At 36.8% G+C, this 26523-nt stretch overlaps 1 protein-coding gene across 6 annotated transcripts in view; it reads left to right on the top strand.

Annotated features, from left to right (window-relative positions):
- The first annotated feature begins 9582 nt into the window (after positions 1-9582).
- Positions 9583-26523, top strand: part of adgrb1a (adhesion G protein-coupled receptor B1a) — a 113224-nt gene continuing 96283 nt past the window's right edge. For all 6 annotated transcript variants that reach the window (XM_067404818.1, XM_067404844.1, XM_067404827.1 and 3 more), the window contains exon 1: positions 9583-9992. The gene's annotated coding sequence lies outside the window, so the exon portion shown is untranslated. The remainder of the gene's footprint in view (positions 9993-26523) is intronic.

The following is a 26523-nucleotide window of genomic DNA, read 5'->3' on the forward strand; positions in this document are numbered from 1 at the left end:
GGTTTGAGTAGATGTTTCATCACTGTCCTCGTAAGAGCTCATTTCCCAGTAAATTCAGCAAATAATGGGCTAGTTTTATGTTTGAGGTCACGAATATGAGCCCATTCGCGATCTAAAACGTATTCTCAAAACTATATAATTTTCAACATTTTCAAAATCAATATTTCGATCGCTAACAGCTTTACCAGATCCATACAGTGACAGTCATATTTGACTGCGTTCAGTACTTGCTCTGCAGTAAATCGCTGAGATATTTCATGTTTTTCTTAATATTTTGTTTTCTGTCTAAATGAGTTGTCATTTCAGCATTGTGTAGCAGACATTGTCACCTTGTGGAATAAAGGTGAATTGCACTTATTCTGTCATCTAAGATTCAATTATTGTTGTGCAGAAAAAAATATAAGTACACTCATATACACCTCGGGTCGTTTGCGACCTATACAATTTATACAAAAAATGAATACAAAAATAGGTATTCTTTTATAATTTTATGTTTCATTAGCATGTTGCTAATGTACTGTTAAATGTGGTTAAAGTTACCATTGTTTCTTATTGTATTCACGGCGACAAGAACCGTCATTATTTTCATTATTAAACACTTGCAGTCTGTATAATTCATAAACACAACTTCATTCTTTATAAATCTCTCCAACAGTGTAGCATTAGCCATTAGCCATGGATCACAGCATCAAATTCATTCAGAATCAAATGTAAACATCCAAATAAATACAATACTCAGATAATCCGACGCATGCATGCAGTATGCATGACGAACACTTTGTAAAGATCCATTTTGAGGGTTATATTAGCAGTGTAAACTTTGTTTATGCACTGTTTAAGGCAAGCGCAAGCTACGTGGGCGGGGAGCGTGAGCATTTAAAGGGGCCGCAACATGAATCGGCGCATTTCTAATTATGCCCCAAAATAGGCAGTTAAAAAAATTAATCAAAAAACATCTATGGGGTACTTTGAGCTGAAACTTCACAGACACATTCAAGGGACACCTTAGACTTATATTACATCTTGTAAAAAAAAACGTTCGATGGAACCTTTAAATGGAGACTTACCTAAAGGGATAGTAAAAAAAAAAAAAAAAAAAAAAATTCTTTGTTTACTGATGCCATTCCAAACTTGTAGAAGTGTATGCTGCTCTATTCCATATAATAAAAGTGAAGAGGGACAGATGCTCTTATACTCCAAAAATGACAAAAAAGTTTAATAACCAAAATCTTAACCCTCTGGTGCTCCTCGGTTATTTTTGACCCAAAAAAAAAAAAAAAAAAAACTTCTTCGGAGTAGTACAAACCTTGGTAATGACTTTTGCACTGGTACTCCCCGTGGTCAAAAATAACCGCATTGGAAATGAATGGGAAACTAACTTCATTTAGTGGAAACGTTTGGTACTGCGTCCAAACAAACTTTTCATAACAATACATTTGAACTTCTATAACTTTCTTTGTTCACTTTTTTAAACTTTTTTTCACTTCAGCAATAATTCACCAATTGTCTTCTTTAAAAAGAGACCAAACTTCAGTCTCCAAAGCATTCAAGACATGACAGTTTAAGCTGGAAATTTCATGCTCAAAAAAGAGAATTATTGGATTATAACTACTGCATAAATATAATTTAGCACCATAAATCCCCTAAAAATACAAATTTTAAAATAAAAAAAAACATTATAGAACTAAATAGTACATTCATTTCTCTTTTTTTTTTTATTTGATCTCCAAATGAGGAGCAACATATGATTTTAATGACATTTTTATTAGGTTTGATTTTTTTTAAAAATAAATTAATATTTTTATTTAGCAAGAATGCATTAAATGTATCAAAAGTGACAGTAAATATTATTACAAAAAAATCTATTTCAAATAAATGCTGTTCTTTAGAGCTTTCTATTTATTGAAGAATCCTGAAAATTGCATAATGGTTTCCACAAAATTCAGCACATCTGCTGTCAACATTGATAATAATAATAAATAACATTAAATGCATCTAAAGCGGCAAATCAGCATTTTAGAATTTCTTCTGAAGGATCATGTGACACTGATATATCTCAAAGGAGTTCAACTAAACAGGGTATCCATTCCAAACTAATCAGCAAGCTTTACAGAATCAAAGGCTATAGGTAGACGAGGAAAATAGATGTGTAGGAAAAATGAAAGGAGATGAAGTGAGCAAAGAAGGGAAACAATTATTAACACACCACATCAAACACTGTTTCTCAGAGCTGAACAGTGGATGTGTCTACTTGCTGAATTTAGTGCCACCATATGGTTGCCGTTTCAAGTCTGCAAGTTCATCTCATCTGGATTATTCTCATATTCAAAGCTATCAGATTGTTTCATGTGGAACTGATTCGTTGAGTCTGTTGAAATTGCGGGTTGTCTTTCATGTGAAATATGCTAGCTTTTGAAGTTTTCTTGTGTGTTGGGAATAGTAGATCAGCAAGATTAATAATATCCATCCATAAAAAGGAAGTCCGGTGGGTTTAACCCTGAGAAGCGTCCATATGCATGGTGTGAAAGTGTTTGTTATTTTCAGCTGTGACAGCATATGGGCCGGCTGTTTGTTTATATTTGTGTGTGTACAGGTTTTCCCTGAGAGTGGAAGATTGTAATGACCTCCAGGCTTTCACAATAGCACATAAAATGCTTACTCTGTTTCCACGACCATGACCTTTCTAGCCTGAGGTCAAACTGTCTTGACACTCATTCGAACACGGAGATACTCTTCTCTCACTCTCTTTGGAGGGAAAACAGTCAGGAAGGGATGCAAAACCAAATAGAGCAGAGCGAGCATTCAGCTGAATGACTAGCACAGCACATTTCAGCACAGAAACAGAGCTACACCCTGCCAAGTTGCATCTGACCCCTCTATAACATGCTGGACTCAGAAGATGGATTTTTTTTCTCTCTCTCTCTTTAGAAATTGTTTTTCTTTTCGTGTTACATCAAATCAGGGCTGCAGTTAGTGATTCTTGGGGTTTGGACAAAACCATCATTATGGTCCCCGCCTAAATCGCGCATTCTCAGTTGAACAAATCAGTTTGTGAACCAAGTTAACTGGTTCAGTGAGTCAATGTGACTTGAACTTTGATTCTTGAACAAATCAGACTGCTCATCTGAATCACTCAATCCAATGTGTGAACCAAATCAATGATTCATTGAGTCAGTGAGCTGATTTCTGATTCTTGAACAAATCAGTGTCTAACTGAGCTGTTCTATCCAATTTGCGAAACAAATCAGCCGATTCATTAAGTCAGTGAGCTCTAATTTTTGAACAAATCAGTCTGAGTAATTGAATAGTTCAATCCATTTTTTAAACAAATCAACAGTTTTAATAAGTCAGTAAACTGAACTAAATTTTTTGAACAAATCAGTCTGTTTAACTGAATCATTCAATCCAATTTGTGAACCAAATCAGTTGATTCCTTGAATCAGTGAGCTGAATTCTGATTCTTGAACAAATTAGTCATTTCAGTCGAACTGCTTAATCCAATTTGTTAACCATATCAACCGATTTATTAAGTCATTGAGGTGAACTCAGTTCAATCAATTGAATAGTTCAATCAATTTTTTAGTTTAATTGACTATAAACTAAACTGGATTTTTGAACAAATCAGTCTGTTAAACTGAATCATTTAATCGAATTTGTTAACCAAATCAACATGAGCCAGTGGGATGAATTTCCAATTCTTGAACAAATCAGTCCATTAAAATGAACTGCTTAATCCAATTTGTGATACAAATCAAATGAGTCATTTAGTCTGTAAGATGAACTCTAATTCCTGAACAGATTAATCTGTTTAAATAAACTGTTCAATCCAATTTGCAAACCAAATCACGAGTTCATTGGGTCAGTGAGCTGAACTGCGATTCTTGAACAAATCAATTTGTTCAACTGAATTTTTTAACCAAATCAACTGGTTTATTGAATCAGTGAACTGAATTTTGAATCTTGAACAAACCAGTCAGTTCAGTCAAATTTGTTCAGTCCAGTTTGTGAACTGTTTTTTTTTTTTTTTTTTTGGAAAAATAATTCTTCACATGATGATAATTTGTTCACTGATCTGGTTCTCAAATTCAAGTGATTCAGTGATCTGGCTGTGTCTGTATGCCAATATTGTGCGGCTTCAAGACTTGTGGCGTACTTTTATGGTGCTTTGAGGAACCCTTTTTTGTTTGTTTGTTTGTTTGTTTGTTTGTTTGTTTAACTATTCCTTTAACTACTTCTCTAACAAGGTGTTTACGTGTGCGTTTGTGCATCTGATGGTCCATATACGAGATTGCGCACGCAAACACTCACAGGCAGAGGCAGATGGTTGCATTACTCATCTGAGACTCTAAAACTGACACATATTTTCATCCCCCTCTCCTTCTTCCTTTCTCAGCAGAATCACGGCCCACAGTGCTGTGCGTTCACACGTCCAAACCTCCCCCGTATTCCAGCAAGACGAGACGCTTAGATAGAACAGGGACTGCTGTCCTAAAGCCTCACCATCTTTACAGCAGCCACACCAGTGAAAAAAACAAACACCTTGGGTATAAGACAAACAAACAAACATGTCAGCAAACCAACAAAACCACTTGCTTCATAAATAAGGCATGATTAAACCATTTTTTTGGTATGCTCCATAGATACCGAGCCATGTTGTACATGAAGCTTGTGGTATGAACATTATACCATGATGGTAACCGACAATATTTTGTGTTGCACATATATTTTATTCACATTTCTATACAATATTTGTTTATCCTCACTTCTTGCCATAGTTTCCATGCACCCTAATCTGAATCCAAATGACTGAAAAACCTCAGGGTATGGCTGAGGGAATTTTAGGCAAGTATGCCAGCAGACGTGCCTTTAATGTCTGTAATTGGATTTCTAACAAGATGGGGCTGTGAAAATGACAAGTTAGACGGTACTAACACAGATAAGACATAATTCAAAACTGATGCCCTTTGTTCATTCCTGCTTCACCCAGGCCTTAGTTATCTTTCCACTAGATTATTACAGCTCACTCGTTTCTTGTTGGCCTTCATCCGTCATTTGCCCCCTTGAGCACAACCAAAACACTGCCTGCTGTCTGACTTGTATTCAATCTGCAGAATTTTTCACACGCTATGCCTTTGTGGCAGGAGTAAGACTCAATACAGCTTTTCTGGCCTCCCGTGCAGCTGTGATCCACTGAATATTGCTCTTCAATGCGAGAATGACCCCCCAAAACAATCAAACACCAACTCACTGCCAAAATGTGAATAAAAGCTTAAATTCAATCTGTTCATCATATAAAGACATTGAATCTTTTCAGAAAATTTGGACTAAATCACTTGATTCATATGATAAGATCACAATAATCACAACTTCTGTTTTGTGCCAACTTTAAATACAAAGCAAAGCCCTATCTGAAAGTTTTTTAAAGGGGTTGTTGATTATGATTTCACTTTTTTAACTTTAATTAGTGTGTAATGTTGCTATGAGAGCATAAAAAACGTCTGTTACAGTTACGATCAAAGTTCTGTGCAAAGGGAGATATTTTCTTTTAAAGAATTCTCTGTTTAAGGACTACAACAAATGGCTGGTAGGGACTACAAAGAGCTTCTTCCTGGGCTAGTGACATCACTAACCCTAATATTTACATAAACCCTTCCCCCGAAAACATGCAACAAAGGGGGTGAGGCCATGTTGGGCTGCTTTAGAGAAGAGAAAGAGTTGCTGTAGTGTTGTTACCATGTCGTCATTTTACCGAGGACTGCTGCACAAATGAGGGTCAATTCAACACTGGATTTACAAGATTAACATAACAGCACATACTAGTTGATAAGTTGAATCAACTCCACAGCAACTACATAAATGTATCCACTAAACGTTCAGAAACGTCCAGATGCATTCAATGAGTCGTAACTTCTTCCTGAGTCTCTCCATCAGTGTCCGACTCCGTTTTGAACAACGTAAGACTGAACACTGTTACTGACAATCATTATTTTGGCTGTGTGAGATTCTCCAGCTTTGTTGTTGAACAACCGAAGGGTGAGCTGTTAAAGTTTCGCCCTCTTCTGGAAAGCAGCAGCTCATTTGCATTTAAAGGGACACACACAAAACAGCATGTTTTTGCTCACACCCAAATAATGGGAAAATTTGACAACCTATAATAAATGATCTGAGGGGTATTTTGAGCTGAAACTTCACAGACACATTCTGGGGACACTGGAGACTTAAAAGGGGCATTTTAGGACCCCTTTAAAAAGTTTTTTAAAGCCTTAAAGGGTTAGTTCACCCAAAAATGAAAATTATGTCATTTATTACTCACCCTCATGCTGTTCCACACCTTCGTTAATCTTCGGAACACAAATTAAGATATTTTTGATGAAATCCGATGGCTCCGTGAGGATATAGGGAGCAATGACATTTCCTCTCTCAAAATCCATAAAGGTACTAAAAACATATTTAAATCAGTTCATGTGAGTTCAGTGGTTCAATATTAATATTATAAAGCGACGAGAATATTTTTGGTGCACCAAGAAAACAAAATAACGACTTATTTATTGACGGCAGATTTCAAAACATTGCTTCATGAAGCATAGGAGAACAAATTAATTAGCGTATCGAATCATGATTCAAATCGTGTGTCAAACCACCAAACTGCTGAAATCACGTGACTTTGGTGCTCCAAACAGTAGATTCGATACACTGATTCAATGTGAGAATGACCCCCATAAACAAACAAACACCAACTCACTGCCAAAATGTGAATAAAAGCTTAAATTCAATCTGTTCATCATATAAAGACATTGAATCTTTTCAGAAAATTTGGACTAAATCACTTGATTCATATGATAAGATCACAATAAGAAAGAATACACTGATTAATTTGTGCTCCGAAGCTTCCTGAAGCATTGTTTTGAAATCGGCCATCACTAAATAAGTCGTTATTTTGTTGTTTTTTTGGCGCACCAAAAATATTCTCATCGCTTTATAATATTAATATTGAACCACTGTACTCACATGAACAATTTAGATGTGTTTTTAGTACCTTTAAGGATCTTGAGAGAGGAAATGTCATTGCTCCCTATGAAGGCCTCACTGAGCCATTGGATTTCATCAAAAATATCTTAATTTGTGTTCCGAAGATTATCGAAGGTCTTACGGGTGTGGAACGGCATGAGGGTTAGTAATTAATTACATTATTTTCATTTTTGGGTGAACTAACCCTTTAAAGTTTGAATTATAGACCAGATATAGATAGAGAGATGCACAGCTATGCTTACATCAAACCAGCACTACCCAGCATAAACTAAGCTGGCCTTTTCAGCAGGGAGGACCTTTGCTTCAACCACCAGGCAACTAAAGCCCGATTTCACAGACGGGGCTTAGCCTAAACCAGGATTAGGCCTTAGTTCAATTAGGATATTTTAGTAACTTTTATAAATGTACACAAAACATTACTGGTGAGCATCTTGAGATAAAACAATGGCAGTGACATAAGATATGTCAGTACAAGTTGCTTTCAGTTAAGGCAGCTCAAACATGCATTTTAGTCTAGGACTAGCTTAAGCCTTGTCTGTGAAACCGGGGGTAAGTAATATAACTCTTCATCTGTTCTATAGATGTCAGATCGTTCTTGTATCCTCCAGATTATTATTAGAATACTTCCACCAAATCAGTGATTCTCATCTAACATTAGATCCATTTACAGGAACTTCCAAGGTGAAACCTTGCAGAAGTGTATGTTTTTCACAGTACACTTCCATTTATAACTGAGACTAAATAAGGAGCAAAACAATAACTCAAATCTAACTGAAACTGTCGACAGGATGAGTATAGAGTTTCATTGCTGAGACACGACATCAGCATCACTGCTTACTTTGAGCTACTTTAGGCATCTATCATACATGAGGACGTTCATTTTTATGTCAAATATGCATCTGAAAGAATAAAAATGAAGCCCATCTGTAATTACTGTATTTGCAGTTATGTTTGGTTAAATATTTTACAGAGAAATTTATGGTAATATTGTGAATAATAATAATAAAAAAAAACTTATAATGGCTAAAAATGCAGATGCTGTTAGCTGAGAGTGTATAAAGATTTCTGTGGGATGGGGAAAGGGATTGAAGTTGACATTACAAACATGCATCTCACTGTATCTCTGTATTTCATGTGGATATGTGAGAAAATAACTGGAAACCTTTACTCATGCTCCTGCTCGGAAACACATTTTTCTCCTTCAATCTCACATCAGAGGGTTTTCCCTGCTGTGATGTCCAAGCCAAGGGCAAAACTGAAATAAATACAAGTTATTTGAACATAAAGGTGACACATTTGTGCTTGACATCTCAATACGCAGTAGAAAAGATGTTGGCATTAAACTGGAAGTTAAAATAGATAAATGAAAAACAAAATAGTGATATGTATACCCCAGGGAGGGACTTCTAGGAATTATTTACCCCACAATGAAAATTATTTCAATTTTATTATTTTTTTCTGTGAAACAAAAAGAGAAATGCTCCATGCTGAGACAATGTAATGTAGATGTATGGACCAAAAAAAAAAAAAAAAAAAAAAAAATGTTTTTCTGGAAACAAAGAAATGGTTTTAGAAATAGTCAACACATAATTCATCATTTCAGTATTCTGTAATTCTGATCTTACACACATTATGTTGCAAAGATTTCACACTTCCCCATGTTTACATGGCACAGGTAGCCCAGGACGCCAACTGCTGATCCAGATTTGCATCCTTTGCGCGCAAGAAACTGGCGTCTGGTGCCATGACGACATGTTTTTTTGCGTAATATTGCTCTCCCTGCTTCTGTCAGATTCTGATCGCTTCCATGAGAAACAGCTTTAGCATCAGAAGCCTCCCACTCCCCGCCCTCGAGCTGGAGAACCCAGAGTCTCCAGCTCGAACGCGCGCGGTGAGCAGGTGGCCGCCCACGAGCCAAACGCTGGAGAAACCGCGAGAAGCCGAAGCGCGTTTTCCAAGCTCACCTCCGGTGGTTTGGCGCCAAAAATCTGTGCGAGCACAATTTACATTCAAATTGACGTCGCATATTGTTGTGTATCACGTTTTCCCCTCTACAGTTTAATAAATATCCATAAAAACACATTTTTGCAACTAGTGCAGGTAGAACTACTATTTAAAATAAGTCTCACAGAGGTGATATAAAACATACTTAGATACATAAATAAATAAAGTAATTAATAAAAATAATAAATTAATTAACTATCAAATAGACACACATTTATATATTTTATCAAATATATATTTTTTAATTATTTCTTGTAATATAAAATTATTATTTTTATAATCGGATTTGAATGGGTTAAACAACTGCTTCCGTGCGCGCGCTCTCTCTTTTTCCCTCTCTCCCTTTCTTTCTTTCTCTCTGTGCGCTTCATTTTCACTTTCTCATCGTTGTGTCTCCTTCATTCTTGTGTGACCCACGCAGTGCTGTTGCTCCACAAGGGGGGGCTGCTGGATATATGCTTTAGTGCCCAACTCCCTGCCTTCAAACACTGAATCCAGTTTGTGTGGACAGAGCGGGCGAGGAGAGGAAGACTCCTACTGCCTCGACACGCACCGAGAGAACACCCGACCCCAGCCTGGGCTACACTCACCGCACACTTCCCTGGAGCCTTCACACACCACTTGAGGACTTTTTATCCGGAAAACGGGAGAACCATTACGACTTGCGCTCTGGATTAAATAATAAACATTTGGGGAAAAGAGTAACATTATCAGAAGTGACAGAACAGAAACACACATTAACAGGAACCGCTGTGAATTTATGGATGCTTGTTGCTTTATTCGGTCATTTGAGCACCTCTCTTCCACTGGAGCAAACAGACCTCCTTTTGTGTCATTGTTCAAGCAGATATTGCCTGTTGAAAGAATGAATACACCGAACTTATTCTGAACAAGTTGGAGGAATAGTCGAAGGCTTTTTATGTGCAGACAAACAGATGGGACACGCCAACTTTTTGGAGGTAAACACTGGTTATGATTGCTGATATCTATAATGTGATTAGAGACATCACTTTACATGGTTATTGAATGAAATGCGTTTGCTCACACATAATGCATTTATCTAAATATAAAACCATATCAATTATGCCTTGTAAACAACAATTGAGTGATATCTCCTTTTACGCAGGGCTATTCTCATCAACTCTGTTGCATCTTTTGTCGCTTTATCAGATAATCACATGACAAATCTGTATAATTCTGTTTGAAGAGGATTATGCTGTGTTTGCGGTTCTCGTCAGAGAGCTTTCGCTGTCCAGACCTGCGCTGTTGACCAGTCCAGTGTCCAGTGGACAAAATAGTTTTGACATAAGAACATGATTCAGAACAAACAACATTTGATCATTTTGGCGTCTCTAGAAGCAATTAAGCTGGTGATGTCTATGTCTTTTCCATTGGTTTTCCATTGTGCGCAATAGTTGCTGCTCGTATCTCCCTTGTGGAATGGGAATACACCTTCCCGTCTCGTGTCTCCTTCGCTTCCCCTATACAACATAAATGGACGGTCTAATACTTTATGCTATTTGCAAAACTGTTTCCAGCATGAACCAGGAACAAAGTTTTCCTCAAGTTAAGATTTTTACGACATAAGACAGTTGTTTTTTCACAACTTTGTCTGTTTTTAATCGTATTGGTCGCATTTTAAATCGATTTACCATTATAATTGCAACAACACGTTGTCTGTATTGAAATTCCAGTGAGATGGAATCTTGTATTGGCTCATTTTTTAAGCATAACACACGTGACATAGTCTACTTTAAATATTATTACAGAACCCGTATGTCACTTGATATTAAGAGCAAAACACTTGTGATGGAGAGCCAGTACAGCATTCAGCAGCACATGGAAAGAAAAAAAGGTTAAGAGCTAGTGTTTTGTCCGGTTCAGTGATGATGTCCCTCTTGAACAATGAGAATAAAAGGCAAACCCTCTCTTTTTCTCTCTCCCTCTCTATTTTTTTTGATTGCCGAGTACTTAATTTGCCGGCTGTTGTAAAATCACACAATATACAGAAAATAATAATAATAATAATATGCCAGTAATTGTATTAAAATAGTCTAATATTTGCAGTATATACAATATAAAGTAAGATACAGCAAAGCATTAATGAACAATAACTACAGTTCTGGCTCCCTCTTCTCTCTCTTTCTGTTAAACTGTCTTACCACATGCTGCTTACAATGTCGAAAGCATGCGCCATTACACACCGACAGTATGGAAACTTCTCGTTTGGTAATAATAGATGTGGTTTGCTGGTGTTTGGCGGAGAGGTACTGATGGTGAGTGAGTAGAAGTTCCGTGTTTGTACAGTAGGGGGGACTGTGCCAGCGCTCAATTCCCTCCGTGGGAATAGGGGAATAAACGGCGATCACGGAGCAGGAGATGCCTCACTGCGCACTTTGAGACTCACGAGAGTCCCTCTGACTGCAGCACGCGCGAGCTGTGCCCGTTTGAAGCACACAGCCAAGCTCCACAACAACAGGTTATGATGTGCTCGACCTATGTCAAAACTATTTTACAGATATCTACAAAACATATTAATAATATGTATTTTATCAGCATCACCAATAATAGCAACAAGGATAGGATTTATTAGAAACACAGTTTAAAAATAAAATAATGATAATGATAATAATAACAGCTAGATATTTTTAGTGATGAAACTCTCTGCCAAAATGTTGTATGTGCCTCTCTATGGTACTGAAGGTCCTCAGTACATTGGCCCAAGTCAAAAGAGCCCATCTCGATGAGTCTGTGATATTCTGGTGCTATACGGTTGCTAGGGTGTTCTGGCTGGTTGTTAGGGTGTGGCTAGGAAGTTGCTAGTGTGTTAGTGAAAAACCCCACCTGCAAGTTTTTATTACACTATGATCTGAATATGATCCGCCTGATTTTCTCTTTTTTAGTGTAAGTCTATGGGATTTTAGCCATTTTTTTTGCATGCCTGATTGCTCTCCAATAAGCTACATGATTTGAGCTCACATTATTAATATTATATTATAAATATAATAATATTTTATATTATAAATCAGCATATTAGAATGATTTCTGAAGGATCATGTGACAAACTGGAGAAATGGGTGCTGAAAATTAATAATAATAATAATAAAACATTACTTTTGCATTTCTTTCAGTATCATCGCAGAAAATACGTCATCATTCTGAAGGATTTTGGTGAAATTTGCATGTCACAATCTTTGTGTTAAATCTAAATGGCACAGTCATATCAGTTCTGCCCGACTGCCTCTTTTAGATACATGTCTGCCGCGAGTCTCCGGGGAATTTTGAGCTTAAGAGGCAAACATAGAACACAGCGCTTGCCCTGTGGACACAGATATTTGGACGGCTGTGTTTTCTTCATCTGAGGAAAAGGAGAAGGGTTGATAAACTGAGAATAAAAATAGATCAGGCTGACAGCATAGTTCTGAATCACGAGCTGGGGTGAAATTGGGCAAGCTGGCATTATTGGCTTTTTTGGAGGGCAGCCATGCATGCCTTTTAACCTAGATGTCCCGCTTTTGTCTTTTTCCTGTACATCCTTATTCTGTCATTTACTTTGTCTCTTCTTATTTTCGTCCAAATGACCACAAATCCAAAGAGGACCAAGATTCTATAAGAGCCACATTATTAAGCACAATCATACATGCGCTATCACACCAGATTTGTGCATGCACAAGCCTCTCGACTAGTCTGTTTGTGACAGGTTCCTGTTCCCAACATACACAGAAACACTTCTCAAGCTCTCTCCCTTGGTTTACACAGCACCTCATGGTCTGAAAATAGTGTTTGAGGCTTTACATAGTAGAGAAACTTGGAAGGGAATTCAGTACACAGTTTAATGATAGTCAATCAACAAAAAAAAAAATGTCTACACTTAATAAGCCACAATAAACATTTTTGAATACACTCACGGTCAAAAGATTTGATTATTTAATAATTTAAAAAAAAAAAATTATGCTAGGCTGCATTTATTTGATTATATATACAATGCAACAAAACAGTAATATTGTGAAATATTATCAATATTTTACTATTATTACTAAAATAACTTTCTATTTTAATATATTTTAAAATATTAAAATTTTTCATGTAATGGCAAAGCTGAATTTGCAGCATCATTACTCCAATCTTCCGTGTCACATGATCCTTCAGAAACTATTCTAATATGCTGATTTAGTGCTCAAGAAACATCTCTTATTATTTTCAATGTTGCTTTTGCAGCTTTCAGTAATTAAGTATATATATATATATATATATATATATATATATATATATATATATATATATATACACACACACTTTTATTGAGCAAGGATGCCTTAAATTGATCTAAAGTGAAAGATTCATAACATTATAATATATTGAAATTATTATTTCAAATAAATGCTGTTCATTGAACTGTTTATTCAGCAAAGAATCCTGAAAAACGGCATCATTGTTTCCACCAAATATTAATAAGGACCATTATTAATAATTGAACACCAAATCAGCATATTAGAATGATTTCTGAAGGATCATGTGACAGTGAAGACTGGAGTAATGATGCTGAAAATTCAGCTTTGACACCACAGGAATAAATTATATTTTAAAATATATTAAAATAGAAAGCAATTATTTTAAATTGTAATAATATTTCACAGTATTACTGTATTTTTCATCATATAAATGTAGCCTTGTGAGCATAAGAGACTTTCAAAAACATTAAATAATCTTAATTATTCCAATCTTTTGACTGGTAGTGTAGATATAGACTGGAAATGATTTGGTATAGAAATGGGGGATAAGATTGGGACACATTACAGGCCAAACTCGAACCTACGCTGCCAACATGAGCACCACATTTAGTGTGGCCGTACTATGGCTCTACAACCTATACCATGAGTTCACTTAAGACTCCGTGATGCTGCATACATCCCTTAAACTATGTTGCTGACTATTTTGACCTCTAATGATGGAGTTGGTACAGAGAGGGCAGCAGGTGTTGTGCGAATGAGGTCGGTATGTTTGCAAGGTGCTAACCGATTAGTGGTATGATTGTGCACAGGAGCCTGTGGCCCCTGGCCATCCTCGATGAGCACAATGATCAGGGCTGGAACACAGCGCATTTGGCCATTCGCTCTCTAATTAGGGTCTAAATCAGAGCCTGTGCTCCTGCCTAATGAATCTTAGACAGAGAGATGAGAGACAGGGAGAGCAGGCTTGGAATGAGGTGGTGAGGAGAACACAGATTCCAGCATGCCATCTGAGGTCCTTGCCATGAAAGTGTATTAATGGCTGGTTTTCAAACGCTGCACAGATGGCTTTGCCACTGTGTGTGTTTGTTCTGGTGCTGCATGATGCAACTTTGGTCGCTTAAGAGTAAAAGAGTAAATGTGTGTGTTATGCAGTGAAGCCAATATGTATCTGATGCAATGACAAAATGAGGCATATCTGATTTGGATAAATCTGGATGTGGGTGGGGCTTAAACCAGAAGTGCCCAAATTTAGATGTAACTATTCCATTAACAGTTTCTATGTAGCAAATATTTATTGTATAATATAAATAAAAGAAAGAAAAAATGCTTATTGTTCAGAAAATACATGTTGGGTGCTAGAGACACTCGCTCAGAAGGTTAAGGTCAATCTCATGTTAATCTTGAGTACCTATAGAGTAGTAGTGCATCCTTCATACCTCCAAAAAGTCTATAGTTTTATCATATTTATGAAAGATACATACGCTGTACCGAGTCTTTCCGAAAACAGCCGAGCTCCTGGAGGCGTGCCGTGTGAGCGGAGCTAAAGAGTGACGAGCACGCGCAGCTTTTGCGTAGCGATCATCTGCAAGCTATCAATGGTCAGCTAAACAAATGTATTTAAACACACACAATACATCATCGCATTATCCCTGGATAACCTTAGAATCCCTATAATGAATATAGCATATAGTGAATGATGAATAATGAATTCACTACGTTTGTGTCGTTTACATTATATGCACTAAGGGCGCCTAATGCCAACAAAACAGACGTATGAAGCAGTTTTACTCACCACCTGCGGTTCCGACTCATGACCGAGATCATTACCGCTGTGACCGCTCCATCTTTCAGTTTCAAACGATCTGTAAATCCAGAGTAGAACTGGGCCTTGTTTATGAAAACATTAGCGCCGATCCTGAGGGCTCGAGCAGCCACAGAAAACATGAGATAATCTCCATTCATTTTAACCAATAAAAAAGTGATTGCAACTATCAGTTTCTATGGTTATTTTAATAACAAATATCGAGAGCACATCAATGTAATGCGTGAGCACAAAACTCTCAGCTCCACTTAACGCTGGGTTCTTTGGGAAGCAAGGTTAACTTTCCCTCACAACCAAAAACACACTTCTTTGGTGACATTTTTGATTTTGTGAAGTCCTGTAACCTGTGCAGCGCTGCCGACGTCTTCCGTAAAGCCAAATGCACGTTGAAGGGCGTCTCTTGCTCTCTCGCTCAGGTCGACGTGTGTGCGCACGCTCTTCCGGGAGAAGTGCCCATACAAAGACCTATATGGCGTCAAACAGCCCCATACTCGGAAAAAAGACCGCAAAGTTTATGAGGATTTGTACATGTAACACGTGTCCAACTCGTGTTTTGAAACTTTGGCCATGTTTAGCATGAGAATCCAACTCTTTAACAGTGTAAATAAGTCAGAATACATGAAATAGTATTATTTAAAAACATTAAAAGACATTTTAAAAAGTGTAAAATATTCACACCATTGTATCTTAGTTAATTTTCACTCTTGGAAAGTTCAAGTTTCTGAGACCTGCAGAAAAAATGGAGAAATGGAATGAACTTGAAATCACACTGTGCACATTTCCATTCATTGGCTTCACAGACTTACCTTTACTGTGTAATGATAGATATAGTCGTTAAAATATCACTTTATCCTTGTGCTTGATGGAAAATCAGTAACTAACTTTTTTCCATTAAAATAATAATATTATTTATATTGCTTATTAAAAATCATCAATTATTTAAAATCATTATTCTAGCATTTCTGCTATATTATAAAAGACAGACCTTTATATATATATATATATATATATATATATATATATATATATATATATATATATATATATATATATATATATATATATATATATATATAAATCACCCAGGCCATCTTCTCAGATCCAACACATTATCCTCTCCTGTGATTTTAGGCAATCTGGGATGAACAAATCTTGATACCAAAATCAGCATCCACATTTTGCTCTGTTTACACCTGGTATTAAGATATTCAGATGGTGTTTTGTTTGATTGGATCACAAGTAGATGAGGGAGACACATTCCCGTTTACACCTTTTTTCCACATTCGACCACTTCTCTCCTGATTTCTTTGAGGGGAGGCTCTATGGATGGGTTAATTTATGGGCTTTTTCAGATCTAATAGAAGAAATAAGCTCATGCAATTCACATGTGAACGTGAGCGAAGACAACGGAAAAACATATGGAGAGCAGCAGCTTTCGTTTCTGCTCTGACAGCCGCAAGATGACGCTGAACGCTGAGCGTGAGTTAGAAACCAGGAATGGTGAGAGATCATTGTGATTGGTATGTATTTCGTCTTCAAACCAAACTTGGGTCTTCAGTCAACAAAGTTTAAATCCTGTCTGGCTGGCGTGCTTCCCATAATGTTTACGCATTAGGTCAGTAGGCGGAGAGTAGGAAGTCTTTTGCAATCCGTTTTCGACTGGAAGTGGTCGAAAGTGGACAAGCTCAAATAATTTTAGACCCTTTTTACACCTGTATTTAGCGTCGTCCACTTGTGATCTGATCGACCAAAACACATCTTAAGGTGTAAACAGGACCAATGACTCGTTCACCGGTCGTTGCCCCACATAAAGGTGAAGTACATGGAAAATAATGAGGCCTTTGTGTCTTGACTGAGTGCAGAGTCAGAAAGGCTCCATGGTTTTGCTCCATGAAGCAGCGATCTCACAGTTCTGAGCTTAAAATAAACCTGTGATTGCTTCAGGGAGGGAAACACCTTGTTTGAGAATGCTTTTCTCACACACATACATCTCTCTCTGTGTGTGTGTGTGTTTTTTTTTTTTAACCTAAATTATGCAGTGAAACTCCGTGAGTGGAAGGATGGCAGATGACACAAGTGTGAGGACACCGGAGCTGTATGACACCTTTGTCAGCTAATTATAGATGGCAGAGTACGACTAGAGCTTGATGACGGAAAGCTTTTTCTTGGCTATGCGAGTATTCATATTTTTAAATGTCAAATGCATGTGCACACGAGGCGTTTCATTGTTTCACTGGCATCCATGTGGATGCCACAATCAAACACCCCTACACACTGTAAATATTATTTGTATTCTCTCCTCTAAGCAAAGCGTCAAATTAGGCCACTGTTCTTCTAATGTGAAGATAACATAGCATGTTGTCCTTTCAGCACTGTTTCTCACTATTTAAGAAGTGAAAATTAGCCTGGCAGACATTTGCAGTACTGTGCAGAGATTTTTTGTTGTGGTTGATTTGATACATAATTTAATTGGAGTGACTTCCAATGCTATGTCGCTGAGCATGTTTAGTGAAAAGTAAGATAATGATCTTAAGTCCCTTTTTCCAAGCCATTTATTTAATTACTTTTAAACAACAGGTCTTAGTGGAGACATGAAATCAACTCCTCAAGTTCACAAGTTAATTACAAAATGACATTTTTGTTTTATGATTGAAACTGTCAGGAATTACAGAATTATTTTCCTTGGAAAGTATGCTTTTGCAACCCACAATACTTTATGGGAAATTATATATATATATATATATATATATATATATATATATATATATATATATATATATATATATATATATATATATATATATATATTTAAAATGTATGTATATACACATATTGCACAATATCAATCTCTTTTGAGAATCTCTTTCACTCACAATAGAGAAGAAAAGATCGCAATTTCCATTTCATGCCGCCTTTAAAAACATAAAATGAGTCAGTTAAAGGTGAAAAGAGAGAAAGAAAACTACAGAGTGAAGGAGAAAGCTATGATACATATCACAGATGGTGAGTGTTCTGTTCTTTGTGATTTCATTTCAAATATTTGTTTGACCCTTCATTTGCAGCAACCAAGAACATTTAGGAAAAAAAGACAAAAGAAGGCAAAGCGACTTGCTTTTATCTCTGACTCACTTTTTATAATTCTTTTTTCCTTTACTCTTTAGTCATTTGTTTTCTGAAAAGACTGAGTGTTATTCATGCTAAAACTGTTGACACAAAGGGAGTCCCTGTCTACAGCAGTGTGTGCAAGACTGAATAGCTCAAAATCGTTACATCCTGGAGTGCCTACGCAATTTCGTACAAGAAAGCTCTTTTAAAGACTTTTCGGGGCTTTGTGCCGTGCCGGTTTAAGGCCATTTTGTGTACAAACTTCAATCAAAGGGGTCTGTAATAGCGAATGAATGAATGTAGTCGCTCTTTTTCCGCCTGTCTATGTTCTCTTGTGAGAACAAAGCTGTCTTTGATGTGAAGTGCATGCATAATCCTCTGTATCTGACATTGCATCTCTGTCGCGGAGTAAAGCCCCCTCAAATCTCGGAAGGCCTGCGTCTCCGGAGCAGTGTCGTTAACTCCCCCACTGCGCCGTGTGTCACTCTTGGCACCGTTGTAGTGCTTGAATAGCTGTCAGCGCTGCGTGTTTGCTATTGTAATATACCTGACTCCATCACTGTAACTGTTTGTTACCTGAAGACATGTTTGTGACTTTAAGTCACTGTTCTAAGGACGCAGCGTTCTTATTTTCTTTTCTGTCGTCGTTCGGTTTTCAATTCTGAGTTCATAGCGGCCTTTCAACGTATCGCGGCAGACGGCGCGTCTCTCGTTGCTTTTTATGATTGTGTAGACATAAAAAGCAACAAGAACAGATAAACCCCAGTGTTCCTCATCTGTGATTCTTTTTACTGGCTAACATGCTGTAACCAAATCTGTCTTTTTGAACATCTGCGAGTAATTTAGACTTGCTTTTTTCTCTCTGTGTTTATCATAAAAGTATTTTGTATTTTTCCCTCCTTCGATAAACAAGCACATGGATGAGAAAAGCAGAAGAAAAGTGAAAACATCTGCTCCCGGAAGTGCAGACTGTCCAATCTGGTCATGTCAGCCTTTTTGTAGACTCTGGTGAATTAGAGCGTTTATCTGTGGCAGTGAAAACTCTTTCTTTCCATTCCATTAATTTCCAAATTCTGCACAAATGTGGTTTTCCTCAGGCAAACTGCAGCTGCATTTCCGTTTACTGCACATATGATGCCTTGTGTCATACACAGGCCCAGATTTGAAGGGGTCATGTGTCTTTTCTGAAATCTACATTAAAGGATTAGTTCACTTTAAAATTATAATTTAGTAAGTTTATTTAATTTTAAGTTTATGTCTTTCTTTCATTAGTCGAAAAGAAATTATGTTTTTTGAGGAAAACATTCCAACTTCAACGGCTATCATCAAGTTGGAGGTCCAAACTGCAGTTTCAATGTAGATTCAAAGGGCTCTACACGAAACTTGTCTAGCGAAACGATCGATCATTTTCTAAAAAACAAAACAAAAAAAATTAAAAATATAAAAATATATTATAATATACTTTTTAACCACAAATGCATGTCTTGCATTGCGTTGGAAAGGTAGGCGGAAGTACCGCAGTTGGGCAAAAAACTCATTTTCTTCTCCAACTATCCAACTATCAAAATCATCCGACATCGTTGTTTTTACCTTTTTTGTAAAGACCGTTTGACTTCACGCGTGACCTTTTCAATGTGATTCTGTAATTACGTGGTGCATCGCAGAGCAGTGCAAGATGAGCATTTGTGGTTAAAAAGTATATAAATGTTTATTTTTTTGGAAAATGTCCAATCATTACACTAGACAAGACCCTTATTCCTCGGCTGGCATCGTTTAGGGCACTATGAAGCTGCACTGAAACTGCAATTTGGACCTTCAACCCGTTGGTAGCCGGTGAAGTTCACTATATGGAGAAAAATCTTAGAATGTTTTCCTCAAAAACCATAATTTCTTTTCAACTGAAGAAAGAAAGACGTAAACATCTTGGATGACATGTTGTGAATGTGAGTTTGTCATTTGTATTGAATTTGAAGCCAATGTAGTCTGATTTATTAACAAATGACTCTTATGAACCAATATTTCAAAAACATACAATCAAAAACATACAGCATTAGCAGCGTAGCACCAATTTACAATCAAATGACTCGTATGAACTGTTTACTTTCTAGTGAATCAAAAATATACAGTGTGACCAGTGTGTCCCAATTCACAAATGACTCTTTTAATGAATAGTATAACAAATAAGACAAATTACCAGTTCCAAATCAGTCTGAAACACTAACCTTTACCATCATTTACAGATTTAGCAGATAGATGATTTTTTCATATGTATGCAAAATTTATGTCAGTTCTCGTAGTAACACATATTGAGTACCTGTCTGTGACTGCACCGTTCGTGAAGAATTCAGATTAATATGCTATTCAAGGTTGGCTAAAACATGCATTTTTTTGTGTAGCTTGCTTCTAAAGGACTTATTCCCCACTTCACTCTGTCTTGCAAATGTCAATCTGTCCACATTGTCCACACAGATTCTTATAATAGGACTATATATCTTTTCTAATGAGAGAGAACGAGAGAGATTAAACAGGCTGTAATCTCTCTTCGTCATTCTCTCGCTCTCAGGTCGGGACAGTTTGATGGATGGAGGAGGTCATCTCTCAGGCGCTGACAGTGATAGCCTGTGTCAGCCCTCAGATAGTGACATGGCTCAGTTGCTCTCGTTCACTCCTCCTGTCATCCTCCTGTTCTTTTAGTATTATCATTACTGTACTGAGGACAGATGGGGTGGGGTTACCTCAGAAAGAGGTTTGGATTACTCTGTATGTCTTTGCTGGCATGAAATAGTGTCCCACCGGTACTGTCAATGCGTGTAATCATCCATATCCCCCTGTGGAGTCTGCGTGACTTGGCTTCTCACTCAAAACCCTGCTGGGAAACCAGGTCATACTAGCATAAGGTGGTCAAGCTGGTTTTTGGAACATGGTGAATGTTTTTATTTTTTTATTTTTGCTGGTTCAAGATGTTTTACCAGCCCAGCCAGGTCCTCACCAGCTGGTAGTGCAGTTGGTCAACCAGCTAAACCAGCTTGAACCAACAGCTTGGACCAGCTAGAAACCAAATGAAACCAGTTCCAAAACACAGATCAGACTGGTTCTAGCTGGATGTTGTTTACAAAAAATAGTAGCAGTACCTTGATACAGTGTGTTTCTTCTGCTTCAAACTAATATTTCTAGGGGCCATTCACACATAATGGCTTATGCATTGAAAACTGCAATACAAGGGCATTGGAATCGGGAAAAAAAGCAAGAGACACTTTCTTTTTTAAAATGTAACTTTTTTTTTAACTTAAATTCTGTTTTTAGAATGCTGTGCCATGTGTGAGACACTGGAAAAGATGTAAGACACGAGTGGACAGTTTTTTTGTTTTTTTTTTGGGTATATGAATGATTTTTTACCACACCTTTATCTTTATTTACACTGTTTATTATAGCGATCAATGTGTAGATTTTACAGTTTTACCTTTGTCCCAGATTTTTTATCTTTATTTAATCAAAAAATCATTGATAATATTATTTATATTTTTATATTTATATTTTATATTATTTGGAACTTAAATAAACAAACCATTTCAATATATTTTTTGGGAAAAAAAAAACAATATTAAAAAAAAAAAAAAACTGTCATTCCCACCAAAATGACCAATTTTGCCCTTAATAAAGTTTTTAAATGGTGTCAAGTGAAGACAATGACTGAAAGGAAATACAAAACGCGAAGCAAAATATTGTAAATATCACTTGTATAAATCATGCAAAAACTGAATATATCATTTTCAATGCTAGCTATGAAACTAGCTTTATTAAGACCAAGAAATGTTGGCCATTTTATTCCAAAATTAAAGAAAAAAAAGTTTAAAATATGATTTCCAATACATAACTTCAGATGTGGTGAAAATGGTCATGACTTCTGGGGAAAGGGTGAAAAAAAAAAAAAAAAAAAAAAAATGTGATGCTTGTACAATAAAAATGATAAACTATGTTCACTGAAAAATTAGTGAAAGTTTGTTGTTTGTTTTAGAAAATTAAGTGCACATGCTCAATAGTGCTCACAGCCGAAGATAATATATCATGGTACTGAATGATGGTACATATGCTACATGTCAAAAAAAAAAAAAAAAACATAACCTCAGTACATTTTTTAAGTGAGGTTAAGGATACACATAAGTTCCTTTGGGCTCCATATGGACATGTGCGTGCCTTCAGAGACCCCTCTGTGAAGTGTCTGCATGGAGAACTAATTGTTGACATTGGGTAATTGTGCCCTGAAGGTTTGTTTTGTTTTATTTAGTTTTGTGATGAGCAACCACGGCAGGCCCCTCAGGCTGTGCAGGGCAGAATGGAGACAAATAGCAAAAGAGAAAAAGGAAAAGACTAAGAAGGGATCATTCTTTAAACTTTTATTGCTTTGATGGCACTGCGATCAACTCAGCAAGCATTTAATGTAATTAGCCACTGAGCGTAATGTTAACACACTCATTGACTTTTTGTTTGTAAGACATCTGCGTGCCAGTGCCATTGACCCCGCGACAGAGCTCCCCCTCCATAATCGCCGTTTCGCTTCTCGATACCCATCCGCCTTGTTTATGTATTCATTTATTCCTGCCCGTGTAGTGAAATGTTAGCTGCGTCGGTCTGTAGGAAAAACTCGTAAATTTCCTACCATTGATTTGTAGTAGATATGGATTTCCTCTCTCTCTCTAAAGTGGTGGGGTGAAATAAGCTTTGTTTGGTGGACGGCCTTGTGTAAATCTGCCTGTGACATTTTGATAGCTGAAGATGTACTGGAAAAAAAGCAAATATGATTAGAGAGGAGGCCGGATTAAAAGCTGTCGCTCAAACGTTCCATTATCAAACCAAACGAAAGCACCGCGCTCAGAACGGATGCGAGAAGAGAGGCCCAGATAACTCGGAGACAAAGAGAAACAGCAGAGGAGGAGAAAAGGCGAGGGATGGACTCGTGGGCAAGTCAGTCCGAGAGTCTTTCAGCAAACAGCGAGTCGTAAATATTTCAGCCGTCACGGCAAAGTGTCGACAGCTGTTCCCATCTGCATGTTAATGAAGGCAGAGGCGAGGGACTCTGGCTCAATGGGTCCCTTCAGCTCCCACACTCTCTCTCACGCACACACACTCCCACACCCCAACTCTCTCTCTCGAGGTCTGACACCACAGCTCTCTATCACTGGATGGGCATTGTACGGCCAGAGCACCCTCAGTCCCACGTATCTACAAACACACTTGTGCGCTTGTTTCTCTAGAGCAGCCGTGAGGTCAGTAGGCTAGATAGAGAGACAGAGGAAAGATAGAGAGACAGAAAGACACAAAGTATGGGATAGATGGTATGTGGTTGAGTGTGAGATCAAGTCAAGGTGAGTGAAAGATATAAAATATTCCTTATTATACATCATATTATACTATATTATAATTTATATTATATTATTAATTATTTTAACTTTTCTAAATATTTAGGGCTAAATTAGATTTTACTTTTAATTCTGACTGTACACCAGAAAGTTTTTGAGGTTATTTTTTTTTTAACCATTTATTGGATAATAGTGCATTTATGATGTATTTTTAAGTGTTTTTTGTTTTTGTTTTGCCAGTTAATGGGGGATTTTGACAGTATTTTCATTTAGATTAATGGGGTATTTTTTTGTTTTGTTAATATAATTAAAAGAATACATTTATGAAACCTATGAAGAAATTACCAAAATGAATAATTTTACATAGAATATTGCATTTAGTATTTTATATTACATAAAAAAATATTTTAAAATATTAGTGCAATAATGTACCGTAGTGGCACATGGTTTTTAATTTTATGCAATACAGAATTACTTAATTAGCAAATGTTTTCCTTTAATTTTCCCTAATTATATACTATATGTATATGCTGAACTCATATCTAAATATGTTACAGTTTTTAATGAGCAATGTTTTTAAGGGGATGTCTTCTTCTATCATATCCTATATCATTTGTAAGTGGTCAAAGTGAAGGAACCTGGAAAAAAAATATGGAATGATAATACAGTCTCTGACTAATGCATTAACAAAGGCTATTATCTGCAACATTAAAGCCCGATTATGTGTGACAGCTCTCCCTTTCTCCCTAAAAAAGTGTCATTTAAATGTAGGACATGTTATTCTGGATAAACAAAAAAACAGAGTCATCCATCTAAGACCAAAAACAGTTCAGATATCTTTGTGTGTGTGTGTGTGTAATAGAACTATGATGCAATACTCCTGGTTATGGTTGACCTTAGCAAACTAATTCCCCCTTTCGTCTCCCGCCGCAGATGTCCCCTATAGTCTTTGGGTGAGAACTGACTCATGCTAACAGAGTGGGATTGTTAGTTCTGTTATGGAGCTGATGAGAGCCATGTGTCTGTGTGTGTATAAGAAGAAGCATGCAATGTTTGGTGTCAATGTCACCCGGTGGATGATGTGAGGTCATTTAGTTTCTCAGCTGCTGGGGTCAAGACTTTAATTCTGCCTCATGTGCTATCAAAGCTTTGTACAATAGTATTGACCGAGTGGACACTTTTAATTTTTAATTAGCCAGAGCATGTCTTTTTAGGCTCTTTCCCAAATGGCAACCTCAGCCCTTGCGGTGTTCCTCTGAGTCTAAACATTGTCGCATGAGCCGTTGTGTAATAGTCTGCTGTAGAGGGAAAGAAGGAAGGAAGGATGGATAAAAGAAAGGAACCAGAAGAGTGAAAAGAAGAAAGATGGATGGATGGACCTAGAAAGAAAGAAAGAAAGAAAGAAAGAAAGAAAGAAAGAAAGAAAGAAAGAAAGAAAGAAAGAAAGAAAGAAACTGGAATAGTGAAAAGAAGGAAATGAGATGGATGGATCTAGAAAGAAAGAAAGAAAAATAAATAAAGAAAAAAGAAAGAGAAAGAAAGAAAGAAAGAAAGAAAGAAAGAAAGAAAGAAAGAAAGAAAGAAAGAAAGAAAAAGGAAAGGACGGATGAAAGATAGGAACTAGAATAGTGAAAAAAAGGAAAGGAGGATGGATGGATGACCAAGAAAGAAAGAAACAAAGAAAGAAACAAAGAGAACAAGATGGATGTATGGATAGATGAAAGAAAGGAACTGGAAGAGTGAAAAGATGGAAAGGAGGATGGATGGATGGATGGACCAAGAAAGAAAGAAAGAAGGATGGATGAAATATAGGAACTGGAATAGTGAAAAGAAGAAAAGAAGGATGGATGGATGGATGGATGGATGGATGGACCAAGAAAGAAAGATAGAAAAAAAATGATGGATGGATGGATGGATGGATGGACGAAACAAAGGAACTGGAATAGTGAAAAGAAGGAAAGAAGGATGGACCAAGAAAGAAAGAAAAAAAATGATGGATGGATGGATGGATGGATGAATGGATGGACGAAAAAAGAAGGAACTGGAATAGTGAAAAGAATGAAAGGAGCATGGATGGATGGATGATTACAGAAAAAAGAAAGAAAGAAAGAAGGAGTTGGAATAGTGAAAAGAAGGAAAGGATGATGGATGGATGGATGGATGGACCAAGGAAGAAAGAAAGAGAAACAAATACGGACGAAAGAATTAAAGAGAGAGAAAGAAAGAAGGACAGATGAAAGAAACAGGAATATTGAAAAGAAGGAAAGGAGGATGGATGGATGGATGGACCAAGAAAGAAAGAAAGAAAAAAAAGGAACTGGACTAGTGAAAAGAAGGAAAGGAGGATGGATGGATGGATGGATGGATAGATAGATAAAGAAAGAAAGAAAGAAAGAAAGAAAGAAAGAAAGAAAGAAGGAAAAATAAGGATGGATGGGTGGATGAAAGAAAGGAACTGGAATAGTGAAAAGAAGGAAATGAGGATGGATGGATATAGAAAGAAAGAGAAAGAAAGAAAGAAAGAAAGAAAGAAAGAAAGAAAAAGAAAGAAAGAAAGAAAGAAAGAAAGAAAGAAAGAAAGAAAGAAAGAAAGAAAGAAAGAAGTATGGACAGATGGACGGATGGATGGATGGATGGATGGACGAAAGAAAGGAACTGGAATAGTGAAAAGAAGGAAAGGAGGATGGATGGATATAGAAAGAAAGAAAGAAAGAAAGAAAGAAAGAAAGAAAGAAAGAAAGAAAGAAAGAAAGAAAGAAAGAAAGAAAGGAATTGGAATAGTGAAAAGAAGGAAAGGAGGATGGATGGATGGACCAAGAAAGAAAGAAAGAAAGAAAGAAAGAAAGAAAGAAAGAAAGAAAGAAAGAAAGAAAGAAAGAAAGAAAGAAAATACATAAATCAAGATTACGATAAAAGAAAGAAAGAAAGAAAGAAACAGGAGGGAAGATGATGGAATCAAACCCATGAGATGTGC

The sequence above is a fragment of the Chanodichthys erythropterus genome, chromosome 2 (assembly GCF_024489055.1).
Source record: "Chanodichthys erythropterus isolate Z2021 chromosome 2, ASM2448905v1, whole genome shotgun sequence".
NCBI classification, from domain to species: domain Eukaryota; kingdom Metazoa; phylum Chordata; class Actinopteri; order Cypriniformes; family Xenocyprididae; genus Chanodichthys; species Chanodichthys erythropterus.